Here is a 21,133-nt window from a genome sequence, read left to right as displayed (position 1 = left end):
CCAGTGTAGAGTCCCTGGTCCATTAGTCATCAGCCCTGGATACTTGTTAGCTTTGTGCCCAGAGAGAATGTTTTCTAGCTGAGGTCATAAGTACATTCAGCTCTGTGCCGAAGTGAGATGCAGTCAGCGCTGAGGTCTACACTGTAAGACGAGAAGACCGGAAGTCCCATCCGTGGCTCTCAGGGCATGGTTTAGTTCTCTAAAACAGAAGTGAAATCCCTGCCTCCTCGTCCCCAACCCTCAATACTGCATGCTGCTTTCATGGATTACAGCCCTCACTCCCACAGCTCTTATGTGACAAGGTCATTGTAGGCCACAATTAGACCTCCGAGTCAAACAGAATCTGGAGTTTCTAAGAAGCTGGGCAGGGGCAGAGTCTAAAAAAATAGCTTCCCTGAGTAAGGCCATTCAGGATCATCCTATCTTGAATTAATTTAAGACCAAACAAATGCTTAAGAACAAAGAGGTTGTTGGGGTGGGGAGCGGGGAGATGTGTGTCAGTGAACCTCAAAATGACAGTAGTTTGTTTGTGTGGCACCTCAGAGTTTACCAAATGTTTTCACACACGGTGTTTTACTAGCTGGTCACAGGGGTGAGGCAAGATAGGCCAGTGCAAGCTCAGAGATGCTAGCTTACTCCCTTGGCGTGAGCCAGTCACCAAATGGGGTGAGATCCACAGTTTTTTCCTGATCCGTGTTCTAGAGGACATTTGATCTGCTAGAGGCTGTGGGTTATGTTTATCTATTTCTGTGTCATTTAAGTTATGACTGTGTAGGCCCTACCATCCCCCAGAAGTAAATGTACCGTGTATAAGCAGGGTGATTTTCATATAGAAATACCATTTAGTATAATAAGAAAAGTGGCCCTGGAGTGTACATTTAAAAACAAAATAAAACAAAAAATATAATATGTAGCCCTCATATTATATTGCAAAATGAGGGTTTTCATTTAACCTTAAACATCTTTTGGAAGAAAAAAGAAAAAAAACAAACTTTATTTTATATAAGTTTTCTATATTTTTATATAATTTATAATATATGAATATAATAGTATCTATAATATAGATAATATAATACTATATTAATACTGCATGTAATATTTTTATTATACTATTATATTTAATATTTTAAATATATTATACATATGTGTATGAGGACCCAGAGGCTTCCTTCTGAACCACAGTCCAGGAAAGGTCATGAACTGCTATGCTCACAGTAATGTCACCTCCTTTACCACCCAGGGTTTTCACAATGGACACCTCTCCCTGGGGCTCTGCGATGTTTGATGTTCTGGAATGGGCTCGGGGATTGCAGGCCTTTCTGTCACTCACCTCATTGTCTGTGTCAGGATCACGAACTCTGAGGACCCAGTTCTAAGAAGGGTTACAAGTATGCATTCATCAAGCAACTATGTCCTGGCTCTGTGAAGATACACACAGTAGGCAGGAGGGCAAAGGCATGTGGTCATTATTTTTATCAGTATAATCAAACATTTAACAAGATGTACCATAGAGGAAGATGGTTTTAGTTCATAGCTTAACAACAGAAAAGGCATGGCCACTGAGGCTCAGAGTTTGGTATGGGAGCTTGTGGCTGGCCGTGTCACAGCAAAATAGGAAGCTAAGAGCTACTTGAGTTAGAACTTAAGCACACCCCCCACCGACACACACTTTCCACAACTTCCCCAGTCAGTGTGGATTAGCAGCTAGAGACCAAATGTTCAAACACACACTCCTATAGGGGACATTCCACATTCAGACCACAATACACCTCCCCCAGCCTCCATAGCCTCTTGACCACTTCATAATGTCGTAATGTATCCCGTCTACTTGACAAGTCCCTATAGTCTGAGGTCTATGTGTCCCAGCTTCCTGCATCATAACCGCAGTGGCCTGAGTATACCCTTGTGTCCTATTGCTGGAAGACATTTGCATGGGTGGTGGCTTCCACCAGGGAACCCCTGAGGCAGCATCCCAGGTTCAGGCTAGCCTTTCAAACGAATTTATGTTTTTTCAAACTGAGCCTTTCATAGGTAAAATCTCGCCTCCCAGTGTAAGGTACCTGGTTTCTTTTTATTGATACATCTCTTTAATGATACATCTTCAGTGATTAAAAACCTCTTTTAACGATTACAGTCAAACCCAGCCCATTCATTTGAAATTTTAGCGGCATTCACCTTTCCTTCCTTCCTCCCCCCTTTCTCTCTTTCTCTCCCTCCTTCCCTCCCTTCCTTCCTCCCTCTCTTCCCAAATTGAACTTCTTCTGCATCTCCCTGTGTTGGATTTTTATTGCAATGCTCACTAAACACATTGAGCAACAACAAACCTGAATGTTATGCTATCTTTAAATTACTCCACGGGACAACTTGGTTCATTATAATTTGTCATAACATAGATTGTCAGTGCATGAGCAGAGTGCCCTACAGACTCCCTGCTAGAACACTACATAAATGGCTGTGGTCCCATTCCTGGTGACAGTGCTCGCTCACCCCTGAGGTCCCATGAGCACAACTTTATTGTTCACTTTTTTTTTTTTTTGGTCACTCTTGTCTTCTATACTTCCACCAGAATGGCTGTCATAAACAAGAAGGTATATGTGCATGGTTAGTATAACAAAAGTCATATTTTATTGTGCCAAGGGTCATCACACAAGGTTCCCACTCTCTGTAATTCCTAATTACAGTCCTGAGCCTGTCTCCCCAAGGCTGCTCACCTGTGCTGTGCATCTGACTGAAGGTCAGGTCCAGTCACTAAAAGCAGTCTCTGATTTTAGGGTCAGGATCCTGGGGGAGATCTCCAGGTGGAGTCTCTCCAGATGTGCAGAGCAGAGCACTGTTCTTGGTCTCTGCTTATACACTGTGCAGTGGGCATCATGGGGTTCTGGGATTGTGTCTGGTTATCTTGAGTGAGTGATGTCACTGAGTTCTGGTTATCAGGGGCAGCCTTGGGCAGGGTGGGGTGGGGATCCTTACTATGCTATTTTTGTAGGTCTAAAAGGCATCTAAAAAAAAAAAAAACTGTGCTCACTGCACAAGTCTGTTAGGTTCTCTTTCTACCGTTCTAGGATTTCTTTAGCCCACAGTTCTTCCCTTCTCCAAATTCTTCTTACACACTAGTTCTGTGAACCACATGGTAGGGCTCATGTCAGTCACAAACTCGCTTTTTAGCATATGCTTCCTATAGTCCTTCCTTTTCTTGTTGCTGTAACCAAAGTCCCTGAAGAAGCAGTTTAAGGAAGGGTTTATTTGGCTCATGGTTTGAGGGGACCATGGGAAGAAAAGTATGGTGGTAGGTAGCTCCAGGGTGGGGGAGCTTGTACATCTTCTTCATGTGTCAGGGCAACAGGAGGCAGGAAGGGAGTCCAGCTGGAGCAAGAGCCAGGATATAACACAGAAGCCTGGCACCCAGGATCCTTCTTCTTCCAGACAAGCTTCACCACTTAAAGGTTCAAACCTTCCCCAACTCCATCAACTGGAGGCAGTGTTCAAACTCAACGGAATACTTCACATTCAAATCACCACAAGTGGGGAGTGCTAAAGAAAGGTGTGTGCGTGTGCGTGTGTGTGTGTGTGTGTGTGTGTGTGTGTGTGTGTGTGATGATGGTGATCGTAGCTGTCTCAGGAGTTTACTGCTGTGAACAGACACCATGACCAAGGCAACTCTTATAAGGACAACATTTAATTGGGGTTGGTTTACAGGTTCAGAGGTTCACTCTATTATTATCAAGGCAGCATCCAGGCAGGCATGGTGCAGGCAGAGCTGAGAGTTCTACATCTTCATCTGATGGCTGCTAGCAGAAAACTGACTTCCAGGGAGCTAGGATGAGGCTTTTAAAGACCACACCCACAGTGACACACCTACACCAACAGGGCCACACCTTCTAATAATGCCACTCCCTGGGCCAAGCATCTACAAATCACAGTAGCAAACTCACGTCTATTTTATTTCCCAGCTAGGGATAGGAGGGACCTTATGTGCAGAAGTTCAGTTGATCTAGAGTAGGGGAAGTCAGAGAAGGGACCCCAAGTTGCCCCTGACTGTAGCATTGAGTGTTAGTAATGAGAAGCTTTTGGACGATGCTGTGGCAAGAGAAGCAGACATCGGGAAGCACATATATGAAGAATGCAAACAGAACTCTGATGTGGCTGGGGAGTGCATCCTAGAGACAACCCCATCATAACTGCACCTTGACAACTTTTGTACGGGCAAATTTTCTCTTACTGGAGGAAGTACAGCATAAAAGGACAGTTGAGGAAGAATGAGTTTAAGAAAGCAGAACGATTTCTTTTGGGACCGGACTGCTCAAGACAGGACAACTACTTCCACACAGTCCCTACTGCTCTTTCTGAGGTACTCACGGATCTAAGAAGCAGAACAAATTTCAAAAACAAAACAAAACAAAACAAAAACCAAAAAACAAAAAAACTCCACTTCATTTCCCCTATCCCTCCGATCAGACAGAGATGACCGGCTCATTTAAGCCGTCACCTCTTGGCTCCTGTACCAGGCCAGCTTGGGAGGTGCCTCCTTTGTGTTACCTTTCTTATTCTTATGATCAATCGCCTGGCAAGCAGCAGCTAAAGAAAGAAAGGGTTTACTTTGGCTCAGGGTTTGAGGGTACTGTCTGTCGTAGCAGGAAAGGTCTGAAGGCAGAAACGTGAGGCAACCTGTGACACGGCGCTTGCAGTCACGAGGCGTGCTGACGTTCATCCTTGTCTTTCCTTTATCCCGTTCTATTCCCCCCATAACCCCAGCCCGAGACAAGTTACCACCCGTATCCAGGGCAGGCATTCCCCTACCCATTAGGCAAACCTCTCCGGAAAAGCCCTCATGAACACACCCCCAGAATGGGTCTTATTAACAACCTACATGTTTTTGCTTCAATTATTTAATCAATTTAGTTCATTGACATCTTGATCTAGATTTTTTGTTTGTTTGTTTTGAGGAAGCTAGCTGAGGTCAAGCATTCATTGTTACCCATCTTATGCTATAGACACACTGAAACCAGTTGCTTCAAGCTCCTGCCTCCTCCATCCCACCTCACCCCTACTCTCCCACCTTCCTGCTTCTCCCACCCCAACCTCCCCCCTCCCCATGTCTTCTATCCCCCTTCTACCTCCTCTCCCCTCTCTCCTACCCCACCCTTACTCCCCCTCTGCTCTCCCACCTACCCCACTTCCTCTGCTCTTCTCATCCCTTCTCCCCCTCCCCACTCTCACCAAGATGGTCTGTACTACCAAACTGTGCACCAAAATAGACTCTTCTTTAAGTCACGCTCGGCAGAGGTTTTTTTTTTTTTTTTTATTCTTGCCACAGCAACAGAAAAAAACAACAACAACAACAACCAAGATGTTGTAGTACTTTCCTAAAATCCCAGCACTTGGAAGGTGGAGGCAGAATCAGGTTCATGGTCATTTTCGACTGTATGGTGAGTTTGAGGGCAACCTGAACTAGGTGAGTTCCCGTTTTAAAGCACACTAGGCTGGTAGAAAGACCAAGTTCCCAGCCTGCCTCGTGGAGATGACTGTAACGTAATTCCTAAGATTTCAAAATTGACATCTAATTCTGAGTACTGTGGGCATCATGTAGAAATTCACACCAGAAATAAATACTCTGTTCTTTCTCCCCAGCTTGGTCAGTATTATTCTTCTAAAATATTCTCTCCTCCTAACACTGCCTCTATGCAGAAGCTGGCTGCTGCCCCAGCAGACTTCAGCTCTCCCAACATTCCCTATTCTATGAACATGTTACAGTCTGTAGACATGGTGTCGAGGATGTACCTCAATGGTGGAGTAGGGCTTCGTAGAATGTGAAAGGTTCTGGGTTCAGTCTCCAGCAATGAAAAAGGAAACAATGGTTTGATCCAGGATGAAGGGGGTGAAGTGTCTTTTCTCCGACAGTTCTATTGGCAACATGCTGGCTCCCATCAACTTACTGTTTAGGCATGATGTCTTTCAAAATGATCGATCATTCTAGCTCGGAGGCTGGAATACTTATTTTCATATTGGATACCGTAAAAAATGGTAATTATTTCTTTTTTAATTTTTAAATTTCAATTTTTTTCTAGATTTGTTTTAATCCAATCAAATTGACAATTGAAATTAACTATCACACTTGACTTCTGAGACTTTTGTTCCTGCCTGTCACATTGGTTTTCAATGTCCACGAGAGTTTTTTTTTTTTTTTTTTTAATGTGTCTTGAAGTTCCTCATGCAATTTCCCTCCAAACTGACATTACAGTGTTTAGCGTTGCTCAATGAATAGCAGGCTAAGGAAGTTCTCTCTGTTGGCATGCTTCTTTGAAAACTCCTAGCACAAAAGACAATAATAATTTGAATATCTTAATGCCATTACATTAGCAGGGAAATTGCTTCAGAGTGATGCTGTCACAATTTTTATTACAAATCTCAGTGAATGGGAAGAGATTTTACTCATGAGACTGTGCCTGGAAAGGACAGCAGATCATTCTGAGGCTGTCTGCAGAGATGTGTCTTAATTTAGCAAGCAAAATCTTAATTTTAACTGCAAAATTTTCTCTTCTTTTTGGGTATATTTATTTAAATTGTAGATTCCTCTGAGAATTTACTCAAACCACACAATTGGCTGTAGAACAAAATGCATGACCGATCACATAGGAAGGTGCCTTTTCAGAATGAAAATAAAGAGTTTGACCTTATGTTTCAGTTTATGAATATGCTAATAACCATTAATTTGCTCTGTTCTGTGGGTTTTTGTTCCAGTAGCTCTTTAAGAACTTTGAAATGGTAATTTGCCAGGTGACTTTTTCTCTCTCAAAGGCAGGCCACAGTTCTAATAATGTTTGAGTGGTTAAAAAATAAACAGTAACAGTGCAAGCAGGTGGGGAGGAGGGAGGCAGGGAGGCAGGGAGGAGGGAGGCAGGGAGGCAGGGAGGAAGGCAGAAAGACAGGGAGGCAGGCAAGGAGGAAGGCAGAGAGGAGGGAGGGAAGGAAGAGGCAGGAAGGGAGGAGGGAGGCAGGGAGGCAAGCAGGGAGGAGTGAGGCAGGGAGGAGGCAGGCAGGGAGGAGTGAGGCAGGGAGGAGGCAGGCAGGGAGGAGGGAGGCAGGGAGGAGGCAGGCAGGGAGGAGGGAGGCAGGGAGGAGGCAGGCAGGGAGGAGGGAGGCAGGGAGGAGGCAGGCAGGGAGGAGGGAGGCAGGGAGGAGGCAGGCAGGGAGGAGGGAGGCAGGGAGGAGGCAGGCAGGAAGGAGGGAGTCAGGGAGGAGGAAGGCAGGGAGGATGGAGGCAGGGAGGATGGAGGCAGGGAAGAGGGAGGCAGGGAAGAGGGAGGCAGGGAGGAGGGAGGCAGGGAGGAGGGAGGCAGGGAGGCAGGGAGGCAGGGGGGAGTCAGGAAAGCAGGGAGGAGGGAGGCAGGGAGGGAGGAACCTGCTCTAAGATTTATCTTTGTTGAAGTGATTTCTAAAAATGATAACCAAAAATGATAACCAAAGATATAAACTGGTTATATCTTGCACAGCATGTAGCTTAAGTTTTAATTATATAAATAATTAAAACCTTTAAAAAGAGTGCAGTATTAGCCTTGAGATCTTGTAAACAGCAACTGTGCCAGCACTGCACTCATGTAACCAAAATTAAATTATGGAATTCTTTAACTACAGTGTGTAAATGATCGAGTCAGAGGGAAAAACCCATCATCACAAATCATACTTTGATATTGGAGCGAGCAGGATGGAGCCCACGGGGTTACACACACACCTCAATTCTTTTCATCCTTCTGTCTGCTCCTGAACATCAGCAGTGCCCACGAGCCACTGGCACCAAGTCTCATTTTCACTTTGACTCCTGATGGGAGCTAAAGACTTACCCTTTCAATAACTGTATCCTTCCAGGTTAGGAAATCAGAAACATTTCAATCCTTCAACATTCTCCTCCTGTCTCTCTCTCTCTCTCTCTCTCTCTCTCTCTCTCTGTTGTTGTTGTTAATGGTACCAAATATGGTGGGACTTCTATTGACCCACCAGCGATATAATGACACAGGTTTATTATCATTTTAAATCGTAGGCCTTAGCTTGGGCACTCTCTCAGCTAGCTCATCTTAAACCCCCCCCCCCCCCCCCCCCAATCCTGACCTATGTCCTGTCACATGTCTATGTCCACCTCTCTGCTCTGCTCTGGTCCACCAGTCCACCCCAGTCAGCTGGTGAATCTCCTGTGTCTCAGTTCTTCTCCCAGAATCCTACACCTTCCACTTCCTGCTCAGCCATTGGCTGTCATATCTTTATTACATTCAACAGGCAAGTAAGGAAGGATGAATGTTTACACAATACAGAGGCCAGTGATGGGCCATGGAAATAGCAATACGGAGATCTGGCTAGTACCTAGCTCTATGCCAGTTTGTCAATCAATGATTGAATATACAGAGACAGCCTCACACAGTGTACAAAAGGTTACCCAACAGGTTCATCTTGGTGCTCGGATTAGAAACCTAGCAATTATTCAGGAATCCTTTCTCCACTACTCTCTACGTCCCATGGGAAATGGGCTGCTTTTATTTACTTACTTTAAAGAAAGCAAAGCTGAGGCTCTTGGTGTTGCTCTTAGCACTGTTTTACAGCCATGTTGGATGACTCCTGATTCCTCAGATAAACCCCTCCTTATCTTTACACATCATGGCTGGAAAGTGTTTCTTTTGTCTTTCATTCAGAAAATGTCTGGGCATAAGTTGGAACGTAATTCCAGTGGAGCCTACTTCTGAGGCTTCTTTAACTCTGCAAGCAGTTGAACATTTCCATAGTGGAGTCAGCATTTGTAAACCAACATAGACGCCTCACATTGCTGTTTAGTCTATGCATTTCCCTTCCTAGAATTAGAGTTTTGCAACAACAGGGCTGTACTCATTTTCACAGCCTCAGTGCCTAGGACATATAGCCAGTAAATCTGTAAATCTGAGTTGGAAGTGCCAGGTTACAAAGATGAATAACACAAATAGCATAAGGAATGGTGTGTTCATATGTCCACAGATATGTTTGCAAACCTATTTGTATGCCCATCTATCCATTCATTCATCCATCCATCCATCCATCCACCCACCCACCCATCCACTCATCTATTTATCCATCCATCCATACACCTGCCCATCTATCCATCCATCCATCCATCCATCCATCCATCCATCCATCCATCTAGCCATCCATCCACTCATCCATCCATCCACCTACCCATCTGTCCATCCATCCATCCATCCATCCATCCATCCATCCATCCACTCATCCAATAAATACTTGTTGAGCATACTTAATGACAATCCTGTATCATCTAGTGATGAGCAAACAACATGATCTTTGCTCTTCTGAAGCTTATCACCTACAAAGATAGTGGTTCTCAAGATGTAGGTTCCAACCCTTTGAGGGGGTCAAAAGACCCTTCCACAGGGGTCATTGAAGACCTTTGGAAAATATAGATACTTACATTACTATTCATAACAGTAGCAAGATTAAAGTTATGAGGTAGTAAGGAGATAATCTTATAGATGGAGGTCACCACAACATGAAGAACTATATTAAAGGGTTGCAGCATTGGGAAGGTTGAGAACCGAAACTTGAATTTTTTCAAATCCTATTTTTAATGATGGTTCTTAAACGCTTTAACCTCCCTTATAGCCCACCACCCACCAGAGTTAGTGGGAAAGAAAGGATACGGGGCAGGGGTGGGATGGGGGAGTGGACCTGTTCAGAAAGGTTCTTTGGAGCAACTCCAGTCTATGTTGTCTGGAAATCGGCAGTTCAGTTCACAGATTAGCAGGCAGCGGCAGCTCAATTCACTTGCAAACACTTCATGGATGCACCAGCAGTCCAATTTGGTAGAGTCGGGTTAGCAGCAGTGGTGGCACTACCTAGCAGAGACAGCCAGACCTCAAGCTCAGCTCAAGTCAGCAGGAGGGACAAAGAGGAACATCAGAGGTTCTCAGCTTCGCCTCTCTCAGGGATGCTAAGATCAGCGCAGATTCGAGACCCACAAGCGTTGCACAGCTAGCTGTACCAGCAGGCCAAGCTCTGTCTCTGTCACTCTGTGGAGTCCTATTTCTACTCTCCAAACATCATGTGTCCTCCATGTGTCTTGTCTCCGCATGACTCTTGCCTCAACACATGCATCCAATCAGCCAGAGTCCTTGGAAGGGGCCACAAACTGCAGCACACCACCACAAGTTTTTTGGTGTGTTTTTTTCTATGATTTCCCAGCAAATGCAGCCCAACTACACAATGTGAGGCGGACTATTACATGTGTGTTGTTAGCAAAGCATCCTTCATCACGTGTCCTTTCACGTGTTTGCTTTAGCAGAACATCCTCTCTCCCGTGTCTGCTTCAGTGAAACATTCCTTCACGAGTCTGCCTTAGCCTTTCACCTGTGTCCACTTCAGGAAAACAGTCCTTCACGTGTTTACCCCAGCCAAACACCATCCAACTGACTTTCCAAAGAACCCTCAACTTTCCACCTCAGTTACCATTTTACCATGAAAAACCTCAGTTTCCAGTAGGATCTCTCCTTTAGGCTCTGGTGCGGGAGACATGCCCGGAGCCCAGCACTCAGGAGACCAAAGCAGAGGGATGGAATTTCCAAGCCAGCCTGCACTAGAAAGTGAGAATAGTGACGAGAAATAGAACCATCATTCCTCTCAGAGGACGTTCTGCCAGGAGCACACATATCTTTCAATTCCTTAATTTCCTCACATCCTGTCATCATGAAATGTCTTGCCTGGTTAGTGGCCGAGTTCTGTGCCTTTTTTCTTTTTGTAGTGTTTCACTGGAGTACATTCTTGGGTCACTTTTTCTAACAATTAGTTTCTTTTGACACGCATGTGTGTGTCTGCATGTTTGTATGTGCACCATATGCATGCAGTTGCCTGCAGAAACCGGAAGAGGGTGGCAGGTCCCTTGTACTGGGAACTGAATGTAGGTCCTTTAGATGAGCAGCAATTGTTCTTAACCACAGGGTCACATGTTCAGCCTTTCTTTTTTCCAAGAAGATTATGAGACATAAACTCTGTGACTAATTGCCCTGTAGAGTGGTGATCTAATACACTAACCACTTTCTACTAAACTTCCCGTTCTAAGCCCAAGTCTGGCTTTCACGAGTACAAGAGTCTGACAGATTTCCTAACTTCTCTGTGACTGTTTTTTCATCTGGGAAACCAAGACCATGACAATAGTACCAAGTTCTTTGTCGTGTTCTGGGGACAAAGTTAGTAGTAACTTAATAAGTATAAAGAGCTCAGAGCTATACCTGCATTGACGAGAGTTTAATAAACCTTCTCTGCCACTATAAAATGGAAAGTGTTATTATTCCTCCCACCATGGAATAGATCATCTGAGCATGGGATCTAGATTCAAGATAATTTCTTTTTTTTTTTTTTTTTAAAGAATTATTTAGCCTTCCTGTCTGGGCCAGAGCACTGAGCAGATCTTGGGTGGCAGCTCTGCCCCCAACCTCCAAGAACCCAGAGAAGCAGGGATCCCAGGTGCTCTAACTCAGGCAGTATCCTAGGTAAGCAGACAGCAGGGCCCGCCCTAAACAGGGAGTAACTGGGACCCACAAGGACCCGGGAAGTCACTCCCGGCCCGGAACACTGGTTCCTTCTGGTCTGGGCCAGAGCTCTGAGCAGATCTTGGGTGGCAGCTCTGTCCCCAACTTCCAAGAACCCAGAGGAAGCAGGGATCCCAGGCGCTCTAAGTTGTACAGTGTCTTAGGAACTAGTTCTCAGATCTGAGGCCTGGATCAGACCTCTGCCAGGTCTGCTGTTGTGTGGACCCCGGATTCCACCTGAGACATACTGGAAGGTCCACTCAACCCAGAGTCACAGAGGAACAACTGAACTCAGAGCATCAGACAACATATCCTGAGATATTCTAGAGGAGACACTGCACCCAGAACAGCAGACACCTAGCTGGACTACTACCTTGGAGGCACCATATCCTGAGGCATCCTAAAGGTACCACTGTAATCAGTGCAGCTGGAAAAGATCACAGAGACATCTGGACCCCTAGGAGATCAGACACAAGCTAGATAACTGGAAAGACAGGCTTCAGTCAGAGACAGCAAGTACAGGCAGCACTAGAGTTAACCAGATGGCAAAAGGCAAGAGCAAGAATGTAAGCAACAGAAACCAAAGTTACATGGCATCATCAGAACCCAGCTCCCCCATCAGAGCAAGCCCTGAACACCCCATCACACCAGAAAAGCAGGAATCAGAATTAAAACCACTTCTCATGATGATGATAGAGGGATTTAAGAAAGACATAAATATAACACTCTCAAAGAACTTAAGGAGATCACTGGTAGACAGATAGAAACCCTTAAAGAAGAAACACAAAAATCCCTTAAGGAATTGCAAGAAAATGCAACCAAACGGGAAAAGGAATTAAACAGAACCATGCAGGATCTAAAAATGGAAGTAGAAACAATAAAGAAATCACAAAGGGACAATACCCTGGAGACAGAAAACCTAAAAAAAAGATCAGGAGTCATAGACACAAGTATCACCAACAGAATACAAGAGATGGAAGAGAGAATCTCATGTGCAGAAGATACCATGGAAAACATTGACACAACTGTCAAAGAAAATGCAAAATACAAAAAGCTACTAACCCAAAATATACAAGAAATCCAAGACACAATGAGAAGGCCAAACCTAAGGATAATAGGTATAGATGAGGGGGAAGACACCCAACTAAAAGGACCAGTAAATATCCTCAACAAAATTATAGAGGAAAACTTCCCTAATCTAAAGAAAGAGATGTCCATAAATATACAAGAAGCCTACAGAACTCCAAATAGTTTAGACCAGAAAAGAAATACTCCCTGCCATATAATAGTCAAAACATCAAATGTACATAACAAAGAAAAAATACTAAAAGCAGTAAGGGAAAAAGGCAAAGTAACATATAAAGGCAGACCTATAAGAATTACACCAGACTTCTCACCAGAGACCATAAAAGCCAGAAGATCCTGGACCGATATCATACAGACCCTAAGAGAACACAAATGCCAGCCCAGACTACTATACCCAGCAAAACTGTCAATCATTATTGATGGAGAACCCAAAATATTCCATGACAAATCCAAATTTACACAGTATCTCAACACAAATCCAGCACTTCAAAGAATAATTGGTGGAAAACTCCAACACAAGGAGGGAAACTACAACCTAGAAAAAGCAAGAAAGTAATCTTCCAAAAACCCCAAAAGAAGATAGTTACACAAACATATCTCCACGGATGTTAGCCCAAAAGCTTGGATTAGTGAAGACTCAACCCACAGACCACATGAAGCTCATGAAGAAGGAAGACCAAGAGGGGATGCCTCAGTTCTACTTAGAAGGAAAACCAAAAATACTCAAGGGAGCAAATAGGGAAACAAAACATGGAACAGAAACTGAAGGAGGGGCCATCAGGAGACCATTCCACCTGGGTATTCACCCCATGTACAGCCACCTAAGCTAAACACTGTTGTGGATGGCTGGAAGTGCATAATGTGAGGAACATGATATAGCTGTCTCCTTAGAGGTCTGCCAAAGACTAACACACTCAGAGGACAAGGCTCACAGTTAACCACTGATATGAGCAGGGGTTGCCCAATGGAGAACTTAGTGAGAGGACTGAAGGAGCAGAAAGGGTTAGTGACCCCAGGTGGAAAGCAACAATACCAAACAACCAGAGCCCCCCAGGGTCTAAACCACCAGCCTGGGAACACATAGGGAGGGACCCAAGACTCCAGAGGTATATGTAGGTGAGGATGGCCTTGTTGGACATAGGTGGGAGAGGAGTTTCTTGGTCCCATAAAAAAAAAAAAATGAACACACAGTGGGGGTGGGGGGAATGTGAGGGCGGGGAGGGGATAGTGAGGGGGGTAGGTGCGGTCACTGCTTCATAGAAGCATGAGGAGGGGGATGGGACAGGAGGTTTCTGGGTGGTGGGAGGAAGTAGGGTAAGGGGATAAAATCTGAAACGTAAATACTACAACCAATTTTAACAAGCGAAAAAAAAAAGTTGTCAGAACCAACATTTTTAAAAAAAAATGTCAGCCCCCTGGGGTGGGAAATTTTTTTTTCTTGATACTAAAACTTGTTCTGAGAATTGTATGTTGCAGAATACACAGCCTTGGTGTATCTACTCATCAAGCATACTGAGCAGACCTGCCCAAACCTCTGATGTCCTGGAATTCCATCTGGATTCAGTGAAGACACAGCATCAGAGGCTTATCAACTTACTCTTCCCCCCACCCCCCTTCTAAAATCTCAATGCCCTTAATCAGCTTGAAGAAGTTAAAGAAGAGTCAGCGCACCTATTCCCTGAGCTTGGGGACTAATGTGGTTAATAATGGTCTGTTTTTCTAGGGAAAAGTAGTGGTTTTGTTGGAACAGGGGGGATTAGCTAGGACTTATTGCATAGCCATAACCTATTGGTAGAAATCTGTATAATTATTATCAAGATGAAGTTATAATTTCTTAAATGGTACAAAATTTACTTTGATTTCAAATTTAAGGTTTTCATTGGTATGAGCCTCTTATTAATATAAAAATGAGATGAATATTGATACTCTCATGGGCATTGTGCCTGTATAACACATTTAGGAATACAATGCCTAGACCCAGCCCTTTTTTAACTTTTTTTTAACTGATTTGGGACAGTTAACCTATGAGTTAAGGGACTATAGCAAATTCATGGTTTTGAGTTTTGGTATTGAGTTTTCCATATTTTATTTAGAAATAGCTGAGAGGAGTGAACAGACAACAGTCCAGGTTACCTTACATGGATAGTTGGTTTTCAAAACATCAGAAGTCCATAGAACTGATGCTACAAATATTTATATATTAATGTTCATTTTGATTAGAGACCTGTCTGCTCCTGGCAGCTTCCTGTCGTGAATTCTAAGAAGAAATTGAGCATCCTTGGAGATACTCCAGTTGTGCGGTGACAGCCACTAGGCAAGAATTGCCTCTCTCCATCTACAGACAAATTACTGTCCAGAAAAGGACACACATGCAGAATAGTCGACTGATTATATCTGCCTAGACAGGGTAATCAGCCCTTAATATCTGCATCACTAAGGTCTGTCAGATGATTCTGGGCCAGAAGGCTGAAGATTTGATGCTCCAACGTTCGGTAGTATAGGGGCTTTTCAGGTGTTCAGTGGTCTCTATAAATTGGCTAAGTTTTAGAAGCTATGCTTAGTGCTTCCCATAACTTCAGTTAACTCAGTCATTCTGGATTTCTGATGGGGTTGAAGACCTATAGTCTCATAACCAATCCTGGCTATTTACTTTGAGAGAGAAGATCTGAGTAGATGGTTTTCAGCTGACATTCATTCTAAAGCCAAAAAGCCAGGATCAAAAGTAAGTGTTTTAGTTAGAAGAGATGACAGAGGTTCTGGTTAGTCAACAGAATGATGGACTGGGTATTAGGACTATCTTGTACCTCACTGGTACAATTAGGAATAAGTATGCTCTAATTGTATTTTGAGAGAAAAGTTCTACTTTAACAGGAAGAGTGATATGTAGGAGGAGCTAAGTGGGAAGGAGTACTGAGAGGAAGAGATGGAACAAGGAGAGAAGATGAAGAAGAGGAGAAGCTAGGTGATGAGAGAGAGAAAGAGAGAGGGGGCATGGATGCAGATGTTCACATGTCTCCACGAGTCAAAGATAGTTTTTATATCTAGGTTGGGTATTGGGTTACGCTTCTGATTGAGCATTACCAAACTTATAAATCCTTTGATTAACATTTTTAAAAAAATCGTATAAAAGCAAAAAGGAAAGAGGGGGGCATGGGGCAGGGGTGTTCTAGGGAGGGGAAATGTGGAAAGGGGATGGCATCTTAAATGTAAATAAAATATAAAAAAAAAGAAAAACAAGGAAGACATGCTGCTGGAGAAATAACAGCTGAGGTGGCCCTATGGTTTTCATACACACATGCATGTATTTTCACATATACATGAATGGACCCAGAAGAATCTGTATATGGAAAAAATATGAACTGGTAATATATATTGGCCTTGTCACTCTGTATGAAAATAACAAAGACAAGAATCAAAAAAAAAAAAAAAAGAATTATTTATTTAATGTATATGAGTACACTGTAGCTGTCTTCAGATATACCAGAAGGGGGCATCAGATCTCACTACAGATGGTTGTGAGCCACCATGTGGTTGCTGGGAATTAAACTCAGGACCTCTGGAAGAGCAGTCAGTGCTCTTAACTGCTGAGCCATCTCTCCAGCCCTCAAGATAATTTCTTTTTGAGTGTGTTTGTAACAGTACACATGTTGATATTGACCTGCTTGATTTTGTTTCCTTTTTGGATTTACTTTGTTTTAGACTTTTATTTTTCAGGATATTTTAGTGTTTCCTCTTTATTCTAAAAAAAAAAAAAAATCTAGAAATGCTTCAAGAAGGGTTTGGGTGTAGCAGTCATTATTGTTCTCATTAGTATTCGGCGACTTTGTTCCTGGGACATTTTCTCCTGTGTTTGTATTCTTTACCCCCACAGACCCTTCCTCATTCCATGGTTAAATCTAACACTTGATCAGTGCGTTTCCAGGAACACTCTTGTGTGCTGTCTGTTAACTCTGTCACCTAGCTTTTCTGTTGCCTTTCCCCTTTGACAGCTATATCCCAAGGCCTTTTCATGTCCTCGGACTGATCATTTTCAATAGCAGCCCTTTCTTCTTCTATTCTTGCTTCATCCTCTCGAGCCTCTTTGAGGAGCCTGTTTCTAATTTATTAAAGTTCCTCTGGGTTCCCTGCATCATGTCTCTTTCTTTTTTTCCCCTTCCAGATCAAGTTAGATGTTATTTATGCTAAAGAGACCCTTACATGAGTTGAGAAAAAAACAGAATCAAGAGCCTTTTGATTTGATCAGCTGTCCATTGATAAACTATTTCTAAATCCTGTTCATTTTTTCAAATGATGAAGATCAGGATAAACAGGAGACAGAAGAGTATTGGTGTAAACAACCAATTTCAACCAATGTCTCCTATTACTGCTTTAAAACTCAATCTAAAAATTTGAATTTAGTGTTTTAAGCAGGATTGGGAAATAGGATCTATTTTCAGATTCTGTTACCAACCTAGGAAACCTTTCTACTAAGGCAGATGAGAAGAAAAACATTAATAGCTGTTGGACTCATGTTAAACTACACTATGCACACCATAGACCACCTGCCAAAGAGCTCAGAGACAGAGGAATCCTGCTTTTTTATACAACTACTAAAAAGACATGTTTTCATGACAGTAATCAGACCTCATATATAGGTGCTTGACAATACTATTGGCGTGGCATATTTTACCCCAAATCACCCACTAATTGAGACACCTGTACATGTATGTTAGCTGATTGTCTTTATTGGGAGGGAAAGTGAGATTTCTTATGTCTTTATTACAATTTTGCACCTTGGCAACATGTCTCTGAATTTAGGTGCTCCCCTCCCCCAGGGATGAGCAGACATCTTCTAGTTTCTTCGGTGTGTTCACTATGGCGCAATGGTTCTTGAACAATCCATTTCTAGAACACTGTGGTGAGAAAAACCTAGCTTAAAAATACATGCTTGCTTTAAAAAAAAAAAAGTTTATGTAATATTAAGTCAATGGCAAATGCTTACAATAGCAAATCTAGGGGAAATTCTCCAAAATGTAGAGAAGATGGATATGTTTCCTCTTATTTGTATGGGAATAACCACACTGGCTTCTCCTCTGGTGTCTCTTCCCCTTCCTTCATTTGCCAGGTAAAATATAGATTATCTAGATGAGCCTGACTTTCAGACAAGTATGTTTAGCATCAGATGTGTTATACCTTATGATAAATTTGGTAAACATGGAAAATTTTGATCTAATTTAATTACTGTCCAAATACATAGACAAAAATCTCTAAGAAAGCATTACGCCAAGCTCTGGAAGTTCCATTGGATCCTATACCCACATCCCTCTAGAATATAGAAATTCAAATGGAAGGCACAGAGGCTTGGCTTCCTCCCTCAAGTTCATCTCTGGGAACATCTTTATGTGTTAACTCCCAAGAGACAAAGACAAATATATGCACCTAGACCTTGTGAGATACAGCACATTCCACACAAACAATAAATGCCAAGAGTAAATAAGTATAAAAATCTTAGTGGAACCGACTCTTAGCAGGGAAGGAGTGGGGATTAAATCTAATCTCCAAACCTTCTGAAAAGAGCCATTTAAAAAAATCCAAATAAGTCCCACGCCCATGCTGTACGTTGGCAGGGATTTTAGCGTGTCTAGAATACGTAACAGGGAACTCAGTGTCTCTGTGGGATGGGAAGATTAACAAACTTAGCATAGTTTATGCCTGTTCTTTTTAATTTTCTTTTTTTTTTTTTTGAAGTTGAAACACAATTACATCATTTTTCTCTTTTCCTTTCTTTCTTCCAACCCCTCCTATATAACTCACCTCTCTATCTTGCTCACCCTTGGATTCATTACCTCTTTTCCTTTTAATTGTTCTCTCTCTCTCTCTCTCTCTCTCTCTCTCTCTCTCTCTCTCTCTCTCTCTCTCTCTCTCTTGTGTGTGCGTGCGCGCGTGCACACGCACACACACACACACACACACACTGCACAGTCTATGTAGTGTTGCTTGTATGCATGTTTTCGGGGCTGACCACTTGGCATTGGATAACCAACTGAGCCCTTTAAGGCTCTTCTTCCCCAGGAAGACTGTCGCCTCCACTCATGGCAGTCCTTTATTGCCCCAAGTTCTTTGTCTAGGGTCAGAGCCCCATGAGCTTTCCCCCTTCCATACTCACGTCTGTTGCTGTCGTCTTTGTTCAGTTCACGCATGCGCAGCCATGTTATCGAACCGTTTCGGTTGTTGCTTCCCTAACATTTCTAGGAGACAAAATCTCGCAGCAAACTCACCGTTCTTCTGGTCCATATAATGACTGTTCCGACTCCCTCTTCCTCTACGTTCTCTGAGCCTTAGGTCCAGGGGTTGTGCTGTAGGAGGATTACTTGGAACTGGCCACCACACGAACACTTGCTCTCTGTAGTTTGATTGATTGTGTTTTTCCTTCATAATCTCCATTGCAAAGAGGTTTCTTTAATGAGGGATGAGTGCTACATTTATCTGTGGTTGTAAGGACAAATATTTATAATGCAGCTATTAATTATGCTGGTTTAATAAAATGACAGTTTTAGATTCTCCTCCAACTCGCTTAACCCTGGGGAGCTGGCTAGGTTTCTAGCACCAGGCATAGTTTCCTTCTTGTTGAATGGGATTTAATCCAGTTAAGGTGCTGTTGGTGAGTGCCAAAATATTCGTGTCATTATTGTACCCTTAGTGATGGCATGCTTTGCTGGTCATTGACGTGGTTTATAGTCGTCACAGCTGGGTAGGACTATTGTTTGCTTTCCTCCCTTGGAATGCTCGCATGGTACCTTCTAGAACCGTGAACACTAATTCCTAAGGAGGAATTAATGTTGAATTACAAGTCAGAGCCAACTCGGATCCTCTGTGTCCTGTGTCCAGCAATGTCAGCAATGTCTCCTTTTTCCCTCACAAAACTCCAAACATTGTACTACCAAACTGACAAGTACTTGCGAATAGGATGTAGAAAATAAGTTTTCATCTGTCAGAGAGAGCTTAAAATATTTTAAGGCCTTTGTGTTCAGTTTTTGTTTGTACTTTTTTTTTTCTTGAAAGATCCATAGATTTTTTAAATTTTTTTTCATTTTTATAATTAAAACCACCATGTTCATTTTGCTGTATAATTTTATAATATTCAATTATTTTACTATTGTCAAAACCATTTTCAAAAACATCACATGTGAGGGCTGACAACTCGGGCCAGTGGCTGAGTGTTTGCGTCACGCACGCAAAGCCCTGGATTTAATCACACCTTTGTATATCATGTGTATACCATGTCCAGCAATTTAGCAAGTCTTGTCTGTGTTATGAGGTATACTGTTTTGTGTGTTATTTGATTTTTTTATTCTGTTCACAGTGTGTGTTTAAGTATGCTTAAATTTAACTATTCTTTATATTCTTACTTGTATTTATGTTCTGGAAAAGTTTTTAATTCTTTTTTTTTTTTTTTTGGTTTTTCTAGACAGGATGTTTTTAATTCTTAACTATTTTTTTAACCTTGTAATAAAATTGGTGTTGTTTAACATAACTTAGGAACATGATTTGACTCCTTCCCTTCTAATTACTCTAAGAATTCTAATAGTCTATTGAGTAAAAGCACTCAGCCGAGTGCACAGCTTACTCTAGTGTTACACCAAGAGCTTCAGGTAACCTTCTTCACTATGACATCGGTGTGAATTCTCACACTTAACCTTCAGGATGTTGAAACACCATCTAACAACTGACTTCCAAAGAACCCTTATGTTTCCACTTCAACCATTTGATTTATATCCTTCGTTCTGTTGATGTGATATGTATACTCATTGATTTGTGTATATTGAACCATCTTTGCATCTCCGTGATGAACTAAATTGATCATGATAAATGATCTTGGAATGCACCATTGAGTTTGATTTGCTAGTGTTTTAATGAGAATTTTTACATTTCAGTTCATCAGGGATCTTGGTTTATAATTCTCTCTCTGTCTGTCTGTCTGTCTGTCTGTCTGTCTGTCTGTCTGTCACCTCCCACTCCTGTGTGTGTTGGTCTCATGAAAAATGCTTTGGAAGGTTCCCTCTCTTTCAGTTTTAGGGACCAGGTTTTGATTGTTTTTCAAACATTTGGTAAAATTCAACGACTCCGTCTACTGCTGGGTTCTCTTTGTTGAAAAACTTTTTATTACTGACTTGATCTCATTGGTTGTTATTGATCTGTTCAGATTTTTTTTCCTTCACAACTCAGTTTTAGGAGATCACATGGGTATAGAATTCACCTCCTTTTAGGTTTTCCAATTTGTTAGAAGAGTTCAAAAACACTTCCAATGTCCTTTCTGAGGTATTCATCTCAATGTCTCCATTCTTGCTGATTTCATTTAATTTACTATTTGGTTTATTTTTAACTTTTCTCTCTTTATCTAGTTAAACATTTGTAGATTTTATTTACCTTTTAGAAGAACCAACCGTTTATTGATCTTTTGCACTGACTATTCAGTCTGCATTTCATTCGTTTCTATGTCTTTGGAATTTCTT

Source organism: Arvicanthis niloticus, chromosome 13 (assembly GCF_011762505.2).
Source record: "Arvicanthis niloticus isolate mArvNil1 chromosome 13, mArvNil1.pat.X, whole genome shotgun sequence".
Classification (NCBI taxonomy): Eukaryota; Metazoa; Chordata; class Mammalia; order Rodentia; family Muridae; genus Arvicanthis; species Arvicanthis niloticus.
This window is presented reverse-complemented; position numbering follows the sequence as displayed.